Below are 15797 nucleotides of genomic sequence, written 5' to 3'. Positions count from 1 at the left end.
GCACCCGCTTCCATGCAAGGACTTTGCTCAGGGCTCAATTGCCTCCATTCCCTGTAGGAGGAAGCCACAGCCAGAGCCTTGGATGACAATGGATAGCCTGGGTGCTGGACTCTTACCTGGCTCTTGGGGCCCATTGCTGTTTTCCTGGAGAAGGGCAGTCTCAGAAGGAAGATCTTGTGTATTTAAATAAGAAGAAAACGAGCTTCAAAGCACCCAAACCATGATGCTCAGGTTTATACAAAATGTAATATAAACATGTTTAGTTTAAATGCCTCAGTCCAACATTAATTCATGGGAAGTATAAAGCCCTTTGGGCTTCCCTGGTGGCTCAGGCAGTAAAGAATCTGCCTTCAGTACAGGAGACCTGGGTTTGATCCCTGGGTCAGGGAAGATCCCCTGGAGAAGGGCATGACAACTCACTCCAGTATTCTTGCTTGGAGAATCCCATGGACAGAGGAGACCCGTGGGCTACAGTCTGTAGGGTTGCAAAGAGTTGGATGTGACTGAGCAACTAATACTTTCACTTCATTACTTCATAGGGCCCTTTAGGCAGCAGGTGACAAAAACTCAAACTTATGTAAGCAAAGAAGGAGAGGGCTGATTTGTCTCTCTCCTCTTTTGTTGTTTTTGTTTTACTTCAAAACAGATTTTCTCTCATAGAGCATTCACACTGATGTGAACCCTAGCACTCAGGGAATCAGCATAAGAGAGATTGTCTGTTTCCCCTAACTTCTGGCAAAAAGCCCTGAGAGGACTTTTCATTGGCCTGGATATGTCACATGCCCTTCCCTAAACCAATAACTACAGGCAGAGAAAAGGAATTTTATGCTGACCTGGGCTCAGTGTCCATATATGGAAAAAAGCTCAGATTCTGTGGACTGCAAGGAACAGGTATAGATTGGACACAGAGAGACCTCCGCTGTAGTTATGCTCTTCCTAGAATTGCAGGGAACTTACTGACATCCTCTAAAAGTAGATACAAGCTTAATCATAATCACTTTGTATAGAACCTAGTTTCTTTTCTTGCTAAAGTTTCTATGCTCATTTTCAATTTCCCCAAACTGTACACCTTCTAGAATTTCATTCTCCTGCATGTGTGCACCACTCTTTATTTCTATTATGTTATTGGCCTAATCCCAGTAGGCTGCTCAACCCTGTGGGCCGTGCCCACTTTCCTTTCGGCTTCCTGACTGTACGAGAGTTGGACCCTAGACAGTTGGTCCCTTATGCAATTTTTTGTTCTCTCAGACTGACTGAGGCAATTAGGAGAGGCAACATTGCTTCAACCATGAAAATCCATTGCTCGACTGACAAAGGACTGCTTTATTAGCAGAGAGAAGCTAATAAATTAACTGCCCAAGTTATTATTTTTATTCATAAATTTGAAATTTTGATCAAAGATTTGGTTATGGTTTGTATAACTCTTCATTGCCCATTCTAGACAACTTGTAAAATGATTGGTACAGAAATTATGGAACAGTGATTATTTTATCTAAAAGATGCCATTATAAACTACCTACTAACTACAACATAATAATACAATAATATAAGAGTAATAGTATTCCTATTTAATAGTAAATAATCACAAGAGTAAATATTTTAATTTTATTGGAATTTTTATATATGATCTTTTAAATCTTTTTGTTGTTGTTGTTGCACTGGGTCATTGGTGCTGCACAGGCTTTCTCTAGTTGTGTGAGCAGGGGCTAGTTTGCTGCTGTGTGAGGGCTTCTCACTGCAGTGGATTCTCTTGTTGTAGAGAGAATACAGGCTCTAGGCGTGCAGGCTTCAATAGTTGCAGCACATGGGCTCAGGAGTTGTGGCCCACAGGCTTAACCGCTCTGTGGCATGTGGCTCCTTTCCAGACCAAGGATCAAATCCAGGTCATTGGCAGGTGGATTCTTATCCACTATGGCACCAGGAAAACCTTAATTAGATTTGAGGATCAAAAAACATTTGCAATTTTCACATTTTAAACTATTAAGTTACCTGATAGGAAAAAGACAAAGGTCAGTATTAGGATGGACAGAGCAATTCAAGACCTAGCCTAATTATTGCTGTCACTGAATTGTGTGTTTACTTTCTGTCTCTCCTTCCCAGTATCTGTATGCAGCACTGGAACAGAAAAGGAGATAGAATTCATTTGTGAAATGTCCTGATAACTGGAAAAATGGCTAAGTTCATCTTATGTGAATGTAATGAATTTAATTAATTTAATTCCTTATATTTTAATGTTTATACATGTAGTTATTGGTCAACTTGTTATCTTAAACTAATGGAAGTTAGTCAACTTTGAAAATAATATTTGCTGCTGTAAGGGTAAGGGTGAACTCACCAGCTCTTCCCCTGACTCTTCCTCTGACTGTGCTTCCTAGTTTTCCTGAGGCTCTCCTGGTTGATGCTTGTCTTTCAGTATATTTTTAATTTGTGCCTTCTCACACGCTATAAAAGTGTTTTAGTTCAAAGACTGTCGATAAACTAAGTTTACATTGCATATGAGAATTATATTTGTTTTGAAAGGATGGGTTATTCACCAAAAAAACCTTGGAATTAGTTAATGAAGGTGTAATAAAAGCAGCTTTCTTCTGAAATCTTTAACATAAATGAAGTTAGATATATGCCTGTCCCCCTGAGATGGCCTAGGAAGAGTCTGTAAATGTAGGAATTGACTGGTATTTGATGATGGCTCTTGCTCAGTGTGCAAAGCTGCAAACGTCTTAGAAAGGAATGATATGTACTTGAGTGTGAGGAAATCTATATCAAGATTGACAGTCAACTCAGAAGCGGTTTACTGTTTTCATTCTGCTTTATTGTATTTTTCTAATTAAAAAAGTCAAGATCAGTGGATGATGGCTCATAGATCAGTAAATTCCAAATTTTAGGATTTCCTTAAAATGTTACATAATTTCCTTTGGAAAAACTGTTTGAAGAGATACAAGCATGGAGGCGAGGCCTGCCATCACGTGCACCAGGGTTCAAATCTCAGCTCTGCTGCTTGTTAGTTCAGTCTGTGGTTCTTTGATTTTAAACTTCACTGTTAATACCGCATATGCATAAGGGTACACCCACACATAAAATTATAGGGAGAACACAGATTAGGATTTGACCATTCCTTTCCGTTTTTATAGCATCCAGGAAGGCCAATATGTGTTGTCTTGTATTTTGTGTTCCTAGCACATTTTTTTCTTCCTTGGAATTATAACACGCCCTACGTGGACTGGGAAAATAATCTATGGCTTTCTTTCAGTGTTAACATATTTAATTCCTGAGGTGAATTACCTGCTAAAATGATTTATGTTTGTCTTTGATTGACCACCACAAACAGAAAGTCTGAGCTATTCTCCATGACAGAAATACTTACTATTGTGTAACCTAATACTTATTTGTTTTGCTTTTCCGTGAGGAAATGGCAGAGAGAGTAAAACTGTTAGTTCAGGTTTAAACGTTCACTTTTACTTACTTTGCTGTATTGTACAAGCCTAACTGGGAAAAATTCTATACATTGGTTTTGAAACCATAATCTTACATTCAGTTTGTATGCTGGCCCATTGTTTAAAAATGAATTTTTAAGCAATTTAGCATTTCATCACAGTAACAGGGCACTTGATTTTCATTCATCCATATGAAAACAATTAGAAAAAAAATGCCACTTATCTTAAATAGTATTTGTCAGATTTTCTTCATCAAACTTGGTAAATACAGATCTCTTGACATTTTGATGAATTTTCATCACTCTGTGGTAAACCTAAGTGACTAGGCTGTGGCCCGTGAACAGCTTTTGTTTCTATGTGACATTAAAATGTATTTTTTTTTAAAACATGATTATAATGAATATTCAAAATTAGATTCATTCTCTAGCATGTGCACAATAGGTCAGAAGTCATGGCTAAAGAACACTTACTAGTCAATCTCAAGGTTTTATTATTTCTTCTGAATCTCATCTTTTCACATTGTTCAGAGATATAACTATCAAAGAGGAAAGCCAACTAAATATATACCAGTTTCAGTTTACCTAGACAACTTTGAAAATTCATTTCATATGTAGTTAAGTGAAAAGTTGGTGTATCTCCCTAGCTGTATATTGTCTTGACTCAAAATTTCTTGGACCGTATGTTCGAGACAGCTTGAAACAGACATTATAAATGAAGAATAATCAGTTACCATAGTTCAGAGCATTTTCTTCAAATACTCTTCAATTTCTGGTTCCAGCAGAATTTTATTTACTCAAATATAAATCTTTTTTTAATACTCTAGAGCCTCATCCTCAACAAAACACCTCATTTTAGTACAATTGTTTCTATATCCTGTCACAGGGTGATGATGATAAATGGAAAATGATTAAGGGTATACTGTTTGTCAGATATTTTCTTTCACAATTCAATAAATATTCCCAGAGTCCTCCCATGTCACCTTATTTACAATGATTATCAAGTGGAAGATATGTTTGAAATTCAAGATTGAAATCTAGTTTTTATTTTGGCTGTTCTTCTTTACCGAAAATATAAAGTATGAATTAAAAGCCAAGTTAATCACTTAGAGACACTAAGTTCTTTATTTTGAGAACTTACATAAGAAAAAAATCACTTTAAGTTTCTAATTCAGTGGGACACATAGCTGTAGTATAACCCTTTTGTGTTGGGCACATTTTTAACATTTAAATCACTGGTTTCCTACTAATTGTATATCAAAAACAATCACTAACAAGAATGATGACAGACAAAAAAGAAAAGCAAATCCATCCCCTAAATATCACCCATACTGAACTTCATGCTTTCTGAAATGTCCATCTTTTGTTTTTCACTTTCCTGGTATCAAATAATAGAAGTTCTCAGTCAAAAAGCTAATTTGTCTGCTTACTTCTAAATTTCCTTTTTTCAGAATGGTCTTGAAGTCATTTACACATTTATTATAACAAATAGGATATGCCAATAAATTAGAGATATCAAACCAAAGAGAGAACATCACTGGAGAACTTATGACATGAGTGACCTACATTTTTATGGCACTTAAGAGTTTTACAAGTTCCTTTCTCTTTTCATATTTTTGTTACTGTATTCTTTCTGTGATTCTATGAATAAACAATCCATAAATTTGATTTTGTATTCTCTGATTAACACCTGTGAAGTGTTTTTTATTCCTCTTTTAGAAGTGGGAAATGGAAGTTGAGAGGGTTTAAATGACTTATCCAAAGTCACACAGCTATGTGTGACAGAAGTAGAAGTCAAAATTCTTGTCTGCCTGGCTTTATACTACACTACTAAGAAAAAATGTTAAACAGCTGTATAAACTAGACCTCTCTTCTGTGTTCACCCAAAACCTTTGTGTCCTCTAGAACCCAGCTTAAACCTCGTACTCAGTAGAGCCTTCTCCAGTAATTAGTTGTTTTTCAGTCACTCAGTTATGTCCGACTCTTTGCAACCCCATGCACAGCAGCATGCCAGGCTTCCTGTCCTTCACCATCTCCTGGAGCTTACTCAAACCCTTGAGTCAGTCATGCTATCTAGCCGTCTCATCCTCTGTGATCCCCTTCTCCTCCTGCCTTCAATCTTTCCCAGCATCAGGGTCTTTTCTAATGAGTCAGTTCTTCACATTAGGTGGCCAAAATATTGGAGTTTCAGCTTCAGCATCATTCCTTCCAAAGAAATCCCAGGGCTGATCTCCTTCAGAATGGACTGGTTGGATCTCCTTCCAGTCCAAGGGACTCTCAAGAGTCTTCTCCAACACCACAGTTCAAAAGCATTAATTATTCAGTGTTCAGCCTTATTTATTGTCAAACTCTCACACCCATACATGACTACTGGAAAAACCATAGCTTTGACTATATAGACCTTTGTTGGCAAAGTAATCTCTGCTTTTTAATATGCTGTCTCAGTTTGTCAACGATTTGAACTCATTTCAGATGATCAGTTTCCTGAGTTATTGTACATGCCACTCATTTTGACATTTAATCATAGATTATTTTCCAATATTATTCATAGTGTATGCATGCGTGACTTCTCTGTGGTATTTAAGTGAAAGCAACTTATCAATGTGTTTTGCACATTTGTTTGTTCTAGGATTGCCCATGATTTCTGAATAATATGAACTTGTCCTCACCAATGTTTCAACAGTAGCTTTGTCATTCTCTGTAAGGTATGGGAGGACCCTGTGATCTCTGCCACTGGTGTTACATCCATGGTAATAGGGCAAAGGTGATGATGTCACTGCCTCAATTTGGTTATGCTTTATGGCAGTGGTGAACAGATTTTGCAGATGTAATTAAGGCCTTGAAGCAGTTAACTTTAAATTAATCAAAAGGAGATTATCCTGGGTGAACCTCATTTAATAAGGTGAGCCCTCTAAAAGAGGTTTTAGATATGAGTGATAATCTCCAGCTAGCCATCGAGACACATGGTCATGCAGTGAATTATGTATGGAGAGGAGCAGTCTCTAGGTTCTAGGGACCTTAGCCCAACAGCCATAAGGATGTGATTTCTGCCAACTACAGCATAAGCTTGAAAGAGGACTCTGTAGCCTTAGAAGAGATAGCAACCTATCTGATACCTAGATCACAACCTGTGCAGTCCTGAAGGGGCTCAGAAGTGAAGAATCTGCCTGTAATGCAGGAGACATGGGAGACACAGGTTTGATCCCTGGGTTGGGAAGCTCCTCTGGAGGAGGAAATGGCAATCCTCTGCAGTATTCTTACCTGGAAAATCCCAAGGACAGAGAGGAGCCTGGCAGGCTACAGTCCATGGTGTCACAAAGAGTCAGACACAACTGAGCATGTATAAACCACCACCACATACTCGTCTTGAACAGAGGATTCATCTAGCTTGTGTCTGAACTTCTGACCTATGGAAGCTGTGAAGTGAGAAATGGATATTGTTTTGAGCTGCTAAAAAGGTGGTAATTTGTTACACTGTCATAGAAAATGAGCACATTTTTACTAAAACAAGTATTAATGCTAATACAGAAAGTAATTTCTAGTGTACTATAAATCTTGTCAATTTATATGAAACATATATGTGTGTGAGTATATATATACATATATATATCTCCACATACCTCTTACACTGATTATTTATTTACACATGCACACAACACATGCCTAATTTAGCAGCAGCATCTCTATCTTATATTTATAATGACAGAACTTTCACCAAAGTTTTGGAATCACTCTACAAAAGTTATGAGAGAACACAGTTTAAAGGAAACTGCTTGGTGAATAAGAATGATTCTACGAGGGAAAAAAAGGAAAATTGGCATTAAACTTAGAAGTTTAGTGTCTATTTGTTTTTAGTAAAAGAGAAGAGTTTAAGTAAAAATAGGCCTATAAGATCTATAAAGTAAAAATAATGCAATATAATGTTAATATTTCAATGTCCCTGCCTATGAGATTGTTTTTAGATTATTTTTAAAGGTTTTACTGAATTTCTTACACTATTGCTTCTGTTTTATTATTTATATTTTTGGCTGTGAGGCATATGGGGTCTTAGCTCCCAGACTAGGGATTGAGCCCTTGCCCCTGCCTTAGAAGACAAAGTCTTAACCACTGGACCTCCAGGGAAGTCCCAAAAGATTTTTATAGATACATTTTTCTACTATGCTACCATTTCCCATCAAATTTTAACATATAAATACAGGTACATAATACAGATAAAACTATCAAGTAGCACTGTATAAGGTAAATATATGACATATCCATGGTCATATTTGTGTTAAGTGTATAAGTGTTTCATAAGTAGCCATCTGTGCTTCCTAAGTCTCCATCACTTTAGTTGAATCAAATCTCTTTTTCAGGATCTTGGTCACATTAAATGAGGACAAAGAGACCTGGTGATTCATGCCTTCAGAGTTTTAAACTAGCGTGTGCACAATATTGCAACACTGTTTATGCAATTTCAGAATATTACCCAAATAGAATTATGATTTTTTTCTAATTCAATTTGTTCTCAAGGTTTCATTCCTCCATCAGTGATATATTGGAAAACTCCTCTAGGCAATAAATATACAGAAGATGAGTTGTAGTTCTCCGTTTCTAAAGAAATATATTTGGTAAGTGTCAATGTCCCCATATCAGTTTGGATGTCCATAGGGAAAATATTTATTTTGCACCTGAAACATTGTCAGTTCAGTTCAGTTCAGTCACTCAGTCGTATCCGACTCTTTGCGACCCCATGAATCGCAGCAAACCAGGCCTCCCTGTCCATCACCAACTCCCGGAGTTCACTCAGACTCACGTCCATCGAGTCAGTGATGCCATCCAGCCATCTCATCCTCTGTCGTCCCCTTCTCCTCCTGCCCTCAATCTTTCCCAGCATCATGGTCTTTTCAAATGAATCAGCTGTTCACATCAGGTGGCCAAAGTATTGGAGTTTCAGCTTTAACATCAGTCTTTCCAATGAACATCCAGGACTGATCTCCTTTAGGATGGACTGGTTGGATCTCCTTGCAGTCCAAGGGACTCTCAAGAGTCTTCTCCAACACCACAGTTCAAAAGCATCAATTCTTCGGCACTCAGCTTTCTTTATAGTCCAACTCTCACATCCATACATGACCACTGGAAAAACCATAATCTTGACTAGATGGACCTTTGTTGGCAAAGTAATGTCTCTGCTTTTTAATATGCTGTCTAGGCTGATCATAACTTTTCTTCCAAGGAGTAAGCATATTTTAATTTCATGGCTGCAGTCACCATCTGCAGCAATCTTGGAGCCCAGAAAAATAAAGTCAGCCACTGTTTCCACTGTTTCCCCATCTATTTGCCATGAAGTGATGGGAACAGATGCCATGATCTAGTTTTCTGAATGCTGAGCTTTAAGCCAAATTTTTCACTCTCCTCTTTCACTTTCATCAAGAGGCTCTTTAGTTCTTCTTCACTTTCTGCCATAAGGGTGGTGTCATCTGCATATCTGAGGTTATTGATATACATACTCTTGTTAGTTTTCCTTATGAGGATGTTCAAGTAACTATTGCTAAACTGATGTCACAGTCTCCCTAAAGAATATCATTTCTTTGATTTGAGTTGAGGTTGATGTCCTAATTCTGCACTTAATTAGATATAGATATTTGAGTTGATCATATATTCATTTACTGCTGTTCCATGAGGAGAGAAATTATGCCTGCAGGAGAAGCTGCTAGGAGGACCAGATGTATATGAAAGAGTCTTGCTAACTATGACTTCATTCATAAACCAGAGTTGCTTTGTCTTTTACATGATTCTTTAGTACGTAGCAAATATACTTTTTCCCTGAGAATTATATTTTAGCAATATATTTTTCATTATGTCTATTTTGGTAGCTATTGTACACTGATTACCTTTAAGATCTCTTGGTGAAAGCTCCTCCCCTGCCTGCATCCCCCTTCCCAACCTTTCTCTTTTGTAAAAGAAACCATAACCTCTTTAAACCACCAGGATACCACAGACCTGTTTGTCTCTATTCCATAACTTAAGTATAAATATGTCTTTGTCTGTCTTGTCTGCTAGACTATCAACTCTTCAGGGCAGGAACGTGTCTTGTGCATTATTTGTTTTGTCAAAATCCAGCAGCGTACATAATGCATAGTAATCCCTCAATAAAATTGTTTTGATTTTTCCTTAAATAAAGTAATATATGTATAAATGAGGAAATAATGAAATTCTAAGCAAGGATTATATAGACTTGTCTCCCTTCATTAATCAAGCTAAACTTTCTGAGAAGAATACTGTTGATATTAAAACAAAATTACCCTTAAGAAGTATGGAAGACTATTACTCAGTTATAAAAGATAATGAAATTGGGTCATTTGTAGCAACATGGGTGGACCTAGAAAGTGTCCTATAGAGTGAAGTCAGAAATAGAATATGTTAATTAATTAATTAATATGTTAATAATTAATATGTATATTAATATGTATATGTGGAGTCTAGAAAAATGGTATAGTGGATCTTATTTGCAAAGCAGAAATAGAGGCACAGACATAGAGAACAAACATATTGATACCAAGGGGGAAAAGAGGGGTGTGGGAATTGGGAGACTGAGATAGACACATAGACATTACTGATACTATGTATAAAATAGGGAACTAATTACAACATACTGCAAGCCCAGGGAACTCTGCTTAATGCATTGTGGTGAGGAGAATGGGAAGGACATCCAAAAGGAAGTGTATACATACACACACACACACACACACATATGTATACTTGTGTATCAGTTACACACACACATGTATGTGTATGACTGATTCATTTTGCTGGACTGTAGAAACTAACACACAGAGAAGGCCATGGCACCCCACTCCAGTACTCTTGCCTGGAAAATCCCATGGACGGAGGACCCTGGTGGGCTGCAGTCCATGAGGTCGCTAAGAGTCGGACACGACTGAGCGACTTCACTTTCACTTTCCACTTTCCACTTTCATGCATTGGAGAAGGAAATGGCAACCCACTCCAGTGTTCTTGCCTGGAGAATCCCAGGGACGGGGGAGCCTGGTGGGCTGCCGTCTCTGGGGTCGCACAGAGTCGGACACGACTGAAGCAACTTAGCAGCAGCAGCAGCAGAAACTAACACAACATTGTAAAGCAACTATACTCCAACTAAACCAGTAAGACAAACAAACAAAAGCAAGTACATGAGAAAAGAGTTTTAAATCTGTAGCCACCTTAGAAAGGCTAATACTGTCTTTTGGAGTAAAAAGGGAGATGAGTGGGTTGTCTTGACAACCTTCATTGTAGAGGAGGAGTTAATTCTTATATCTGACCTCAGGCTTAAATTGTGATTCTAATGTTAATCATTATAAGACATAAGCTTCACAGCTCATAAATTCAGTCAACCTGTTTCCACTATCCAGAGCCATGTCAAATAAAGAACAGTTTCTAAAGCTTTTTTCAACATTTCTAGAAAATCCTTTCTGCCCTTTTCCAAATTATGTTTCTTGTCATACAAGCTACTTTTCATGAGCTGTCTGCCATGAAGCCCTAAGAATAATGCAGATGTTTGAGTCAATAAATGGTCCATCTCTCTTTCAGACATCCTGCTGCTGCTGCTAAGTTGCTTCAGTCGTGTCCGACTCTGTGCGACCCCATAGATGGCAGCCCACCAGGCTCCCCCTTCCCTGGGATTCTCCAGGCAAGAACACTGGAGTGGGTTGCCATTTCCTTCTCCAATGCATGAAAGTGGAAAGTGAAGGTGAAGTTGCTTGGTCGTGTCCGACCCTTAGCGACCCCATGGACTGCAGCCTACAAGGCTTCTCTGCCCATGGGATTTTTCAGGCAAGAGTACTGGAGTGGGGTGCCATTGCCTTCTCTATTCAGACATCCTAGTATATAAATAAAATTGTACCCCACCCCACTCCTTTACACCATACTTAGATCACAATATCAATTCAAACAAAGAAATGGATGTGCTAGGAACTGGACATACAAATGCATTATTTCTCCTCTTTTAAATGAGTAAAGGAAAGGGAACTAATAATAATGTGACACTGTTGTCTACTCACTAACGACAGCGTAGAATAAATAAAAGAGTCTTCCTTTTGTTGTCCTGATGCTGAGATATAACTGGCTTTCATAATGCTAGCAGTACAAATGTCCTCATATTTTAAAAATGTTTGATAAGATATTTATCTGTCATATATTTCAGTGGAGGTGTTTTATGCTTTGTATTGTATCTAATAGGCCTATTCACAAATGAAGAGTATATGAGGGAAAAGATGAACATCACTTCATAACAAGACATTGAGATAAACTCTCCTAAACTATGAAAGCTTCCAAATGCATATGGCCCTTTTATTCATGGCTTTTTTTCTATTCAAATACCAAAGTGCTTCAAGTGGCTTTGATAACATACTTATGAATTCATGAAGACGTTTTTCATAATGTGCTCACCTTTGGTGCTGAGAGGTTATGCAGATTGCTTTTATTTGCTTGGCTGGAAAAGAAGATCTAAGAGTGTGTTGCAGATACATCACAATTTAGAACAATTTTTTACATTGTTCTTAGCTATGTTTCACAAACTTGCTGGAACTCTCTACCCAAACTTCAGGCAATGATAAGAATAAATGTCAAATATTATTAGTTCTGGAGTATAACTACTAATTTTGGTTTTGACTGCACAGTACATAGAAAAACCTTGGAACATTTCCAGTTATCTTCACTATCATTTAGCCCTTAAAACCCAGAGCAGACATTTAAAATGAAAAAAAAGAAAAAAGTACACCATTATATTGAGGCGGCAGATGCAAGTTAGCATTATCCGAAGATGAATACTTGCAGCCTTCACTGGCAACCTGACCAGATATATTCTGTATAATTAAATAAGGGAGCAGTTTAAAAAATAAAATTATAACATCTTGGGCAATCTTTTGTAAATAATGGAGTAAGCAGCACAGAGAACAGGAAAAAAAGTCCAAATGTGATTAGCGGTTGCTCTTCATGAGAAATTTTCTCCACCTCTAATTTGACTTTTCTGAAAAGCTTTAATGAATACTTTCCTCGGTGATACTGTTTGTTGTTTTAAATATCATCGTGGCATCTTTGCAGTGTTATTACCATATGAAGAGGACACACTGGCGAACTTTAGAAAATACCAAGTGGCTCTTGGCAGGACGTGTCTGTGTTAACTCGTTTCAGCCCGGCGTGTCGTGTCCCTGTTGCTGAGCTCTTTAGCATAAATGTTAAGGTTATCACAATTCCAGGAAGAAAGTGGACTTTACGAACCCATGCTTTCTGAAGAAAAGAAGGAAGGAAGCAGAAAGTATTAATACATTGAACAAAGTGAAAGACAAGGTAGTTTAACTTGTTAGTTTGTTTGCTGAACTCAAAAGTAAATATACTGCCGCTGCAAGTGTTCCATTTTTATCCGCCTGCTGCAGTAATGGTTGTGTTACTTCAGGGCTTCTACTTTAATAATTGATCATGGTTTGTATAGCATCAGCTAAGAGCAAAAATAAGAGTGTTGCTTTGAACAAACTGCAGCAATGTTATAGCATTAGGCACAGAAACAAGATTCGGGAAATATAGATATAGAAGAAACAGGAAAAAGATGGATACATTGGGTGGTAAATACTGCTTCGGGCTAGAAAGTAATGAGAATTTTTCCGTAGAGAGTTTTGACCTGCTATTCAAAAATTGTTTCTTGTCTTAATAAATCCTAAAAGTGTAATTTACTTGCAAAAGGGAAAGAACAAAGGCACCAAAATTCTTTTGATAACAACACTTGTTAAGGTTGATAAGTTGGGTTTCAAATGTGTGAAGAAAAATGTGTGACAGTTTGTTTTAAGGTGACAACCTAAGTGTTCAGATACTTCCATCTTTTGCTACTTATCAAGCAGTAGCTGAGTTGTAGTTCCACTTGTACATTTACAGCATAAGCCATACCGAGTAGTATAGGCTGAATTCATGGAGAAAATGTACTTATATTTTCTAGTAAATTGACAACCACACATCTCTATAATTTTTCTTAAGCTGGTAAAAATAAGATTTTTTTTCTTTGATTTTAATTTGTTTTGCATTACAAATAAGAAACACCACTCTTTTCAGAAAATATTTCTTTTCTCAACATAGAGTTTTCTAAAGATGATGGTTATTATATATTTTCTTCTTTTTCTGAATTGAATCTCATATGATTCACAGGGGTCTCGATTGCTATATGCCAATTACTGCATATATATGTGTCTACTCAATCAGGATTTACATGTCTTATAAACTATTTATGATTTTTTAATTTAGTCTTCTTAATTGCGTGCACATGTATATGTGTATGTACACACACTCGTGAAAATCAACTTGAAGATTAGGAAGAACAAGGTGGTAAATCTAAATTTAAATTACAATTCATGCTGTTAAAATAACTACTGTAACCTGCTGCTGTGGTGTGCAATAGTGATAAGATATAAAGCAAAATGACCAAATTTTAATGAATGTAAGGATAACATTATGATGTTAATGATAATCAATGTGACTTATTCCATTATCAAACACATTGCAAAGGCGTGATTATTTATTTTATGCCTAATTACAATGGAGAAAAATAAAGCAATCACATATTTCATATCAAAAATAAGCAGGAAAAAAGGATCTAGAATAATTTGTTCTCAATTACATAGACCCTTTTGGTAAAAATGAGAAAAATGATGCCCCAAATACTTGCTTCATATCTCTACCTTGCATGTGCATGTATCCCTGTAATTAAAAGGCAAGTGTTCGGGTTGAGAATTTGATGATCAATGTTAGCTTTTTTCCCAGTGAGCCCTTGGAATGTTTGTAGACCTCCACAGTCAAATGAGTTTGGGGATGTTGAGCTAAATAAAGATAAGTCACTTCTTTTTTTTTTTAACTGAAGAATTTCTCAAGGCCTTAAGGATTCTAGTGTACACTACAAACCTTTATGCAGTGCCAGGAATGCAGTGTTCCCAAATAGATCTCACCACGAACGTTTTTGTTCAGAATCTCAAGGGACTGGTGAGTCTTGGAACATACTTTAAGAAATACTGATCTTGACCTATACCAACACCAACCCTGATTCACTGTGCAGTGAGAAAATACTTTCCTCATTCTTCGACTTTCGAAATTAAAAAGGTTCCGCAGAATTCCCTGAGTATTTCACAAGCATTGAAAACCCTCTTGATAATTGTTGTCATAATAGAATGTTGTTTCAAATGAAAATGACAAAATTGTTAGATGCAAGGTCAGAGCAGTTGACTAGACTCTAACCAGCTGAAGGATATATGTGGGCAGTAGTCACCATGCATACATGGTTTTGTTTGGGATTCAGCTAATTCCTCTATGGTACACACTTCGGGGAATCACACAGTGAGTTGAAATCATAAATATTAAATGTTTAAATGCCAAGGAACTGTTCAAAATGATTAAAACTTCTCTTCTACTCATTCAGGGTAGATTTCTTATGTCAAGCAGTAACCTAGGAAGTAAGAACACAGAACTGAGAAACCCAGAATCTGTATTTAAGGAGATATCTAGACAGGGAAGACAGACACAAAAGTAAACAAGAGCCATGTGTGTTATCAAACAGTGTGTTAGGCCTATGGTGAGGTGGAACCATAGAGTCCTGAGGGTGCATGTGGCAGGGGTTTGGGTACGTTATCCAGACTGGGAAAAGCAAATGGTGAGAGTTGAGCTGGTTCATGAGGGAACTGAACAAATTACTCTGGCAGAGAAAGTGCATTCCAAGAAGACAGAATGGCAAGTACAGAGGCACAGGCATAGGAAAAAGTGTGATATGTTTCATGATTCATATATAAAGCTCAAGGGGAGGGGAGGGAAGCTGGAATGGTAAGTTTAAATAGTGATAGAGTTTTCAAATGTTATGCCACTGACTTGGAGGTTTTCCTCTGGGTCTCAGAGAAACCACTAAAGGACGTACATGTATGAGGGGAAAGATAGATGATAGAGAGACAGCCAGAAATAGATGATGATATCTGTGTTTTCTGACATGCATGAAGGTACAAGACTATGACTTCAGATTGGGAATAAAGTTTGGAGAGTTAAAAAATGATGTCACTTAACAAAGTTTACCCAGGACAGCATGCCCTTGAGATGACATTTAAAAATAAAATAATTGATTACTATATAATTATATCCTATGTCACTGATTTTCAAATTATTTCCATCCTCTCAATCCTTTGCTCATAGATTATGCAATAAAAATAATGAAGTAGAAGAGTACCAAGAGAGGATGGCTTTGTTTGATTGGTAGAGACTTGTGTATAAGGGACCCCTGGGAACAACCCAAGTAGACCCTGGGAATTTAGAATAAAATCCTGGAACACAGTGAGGCATAAAAGCATTCTTTTAAGTACTGGCAAATCTGCAT

The 15797-nt window shown here is 37.2% G+C and overlaps 1 protein-coding gene across 2 annotated transcripts in view; it reads left to right on the top strand.

Moving 5' to 3' along the window:
* ARHGAP15 (Rho GTPase activating protein 15) overlaps positions 1–15797 on the top strand; it is a 698504-nt gene that overhangs the window by 231213 nt on the left and 451494 nt on the right.

Source organism: Bos taurus, chromosome 2 (genome assembly GCF_002263795.3).
Source record: "Bos taurus isolate L1 Dominette 01449 registration number 42190680 breed Hereford chromosome 2, ARS-UCD2.0, whole genome shotgun sequence".
In the NCBI taxonomy this organism is placed as follows: Eukaryota; Metazoa; Chordata; class Mammalia; order Artiodactyla; family Bovidae; genus Bos; species Bos taurus.
Note: the sequence above shows the minus strand (reverse complement) of the source record. Positions and strands in the feature narration are given on the sequence as shown.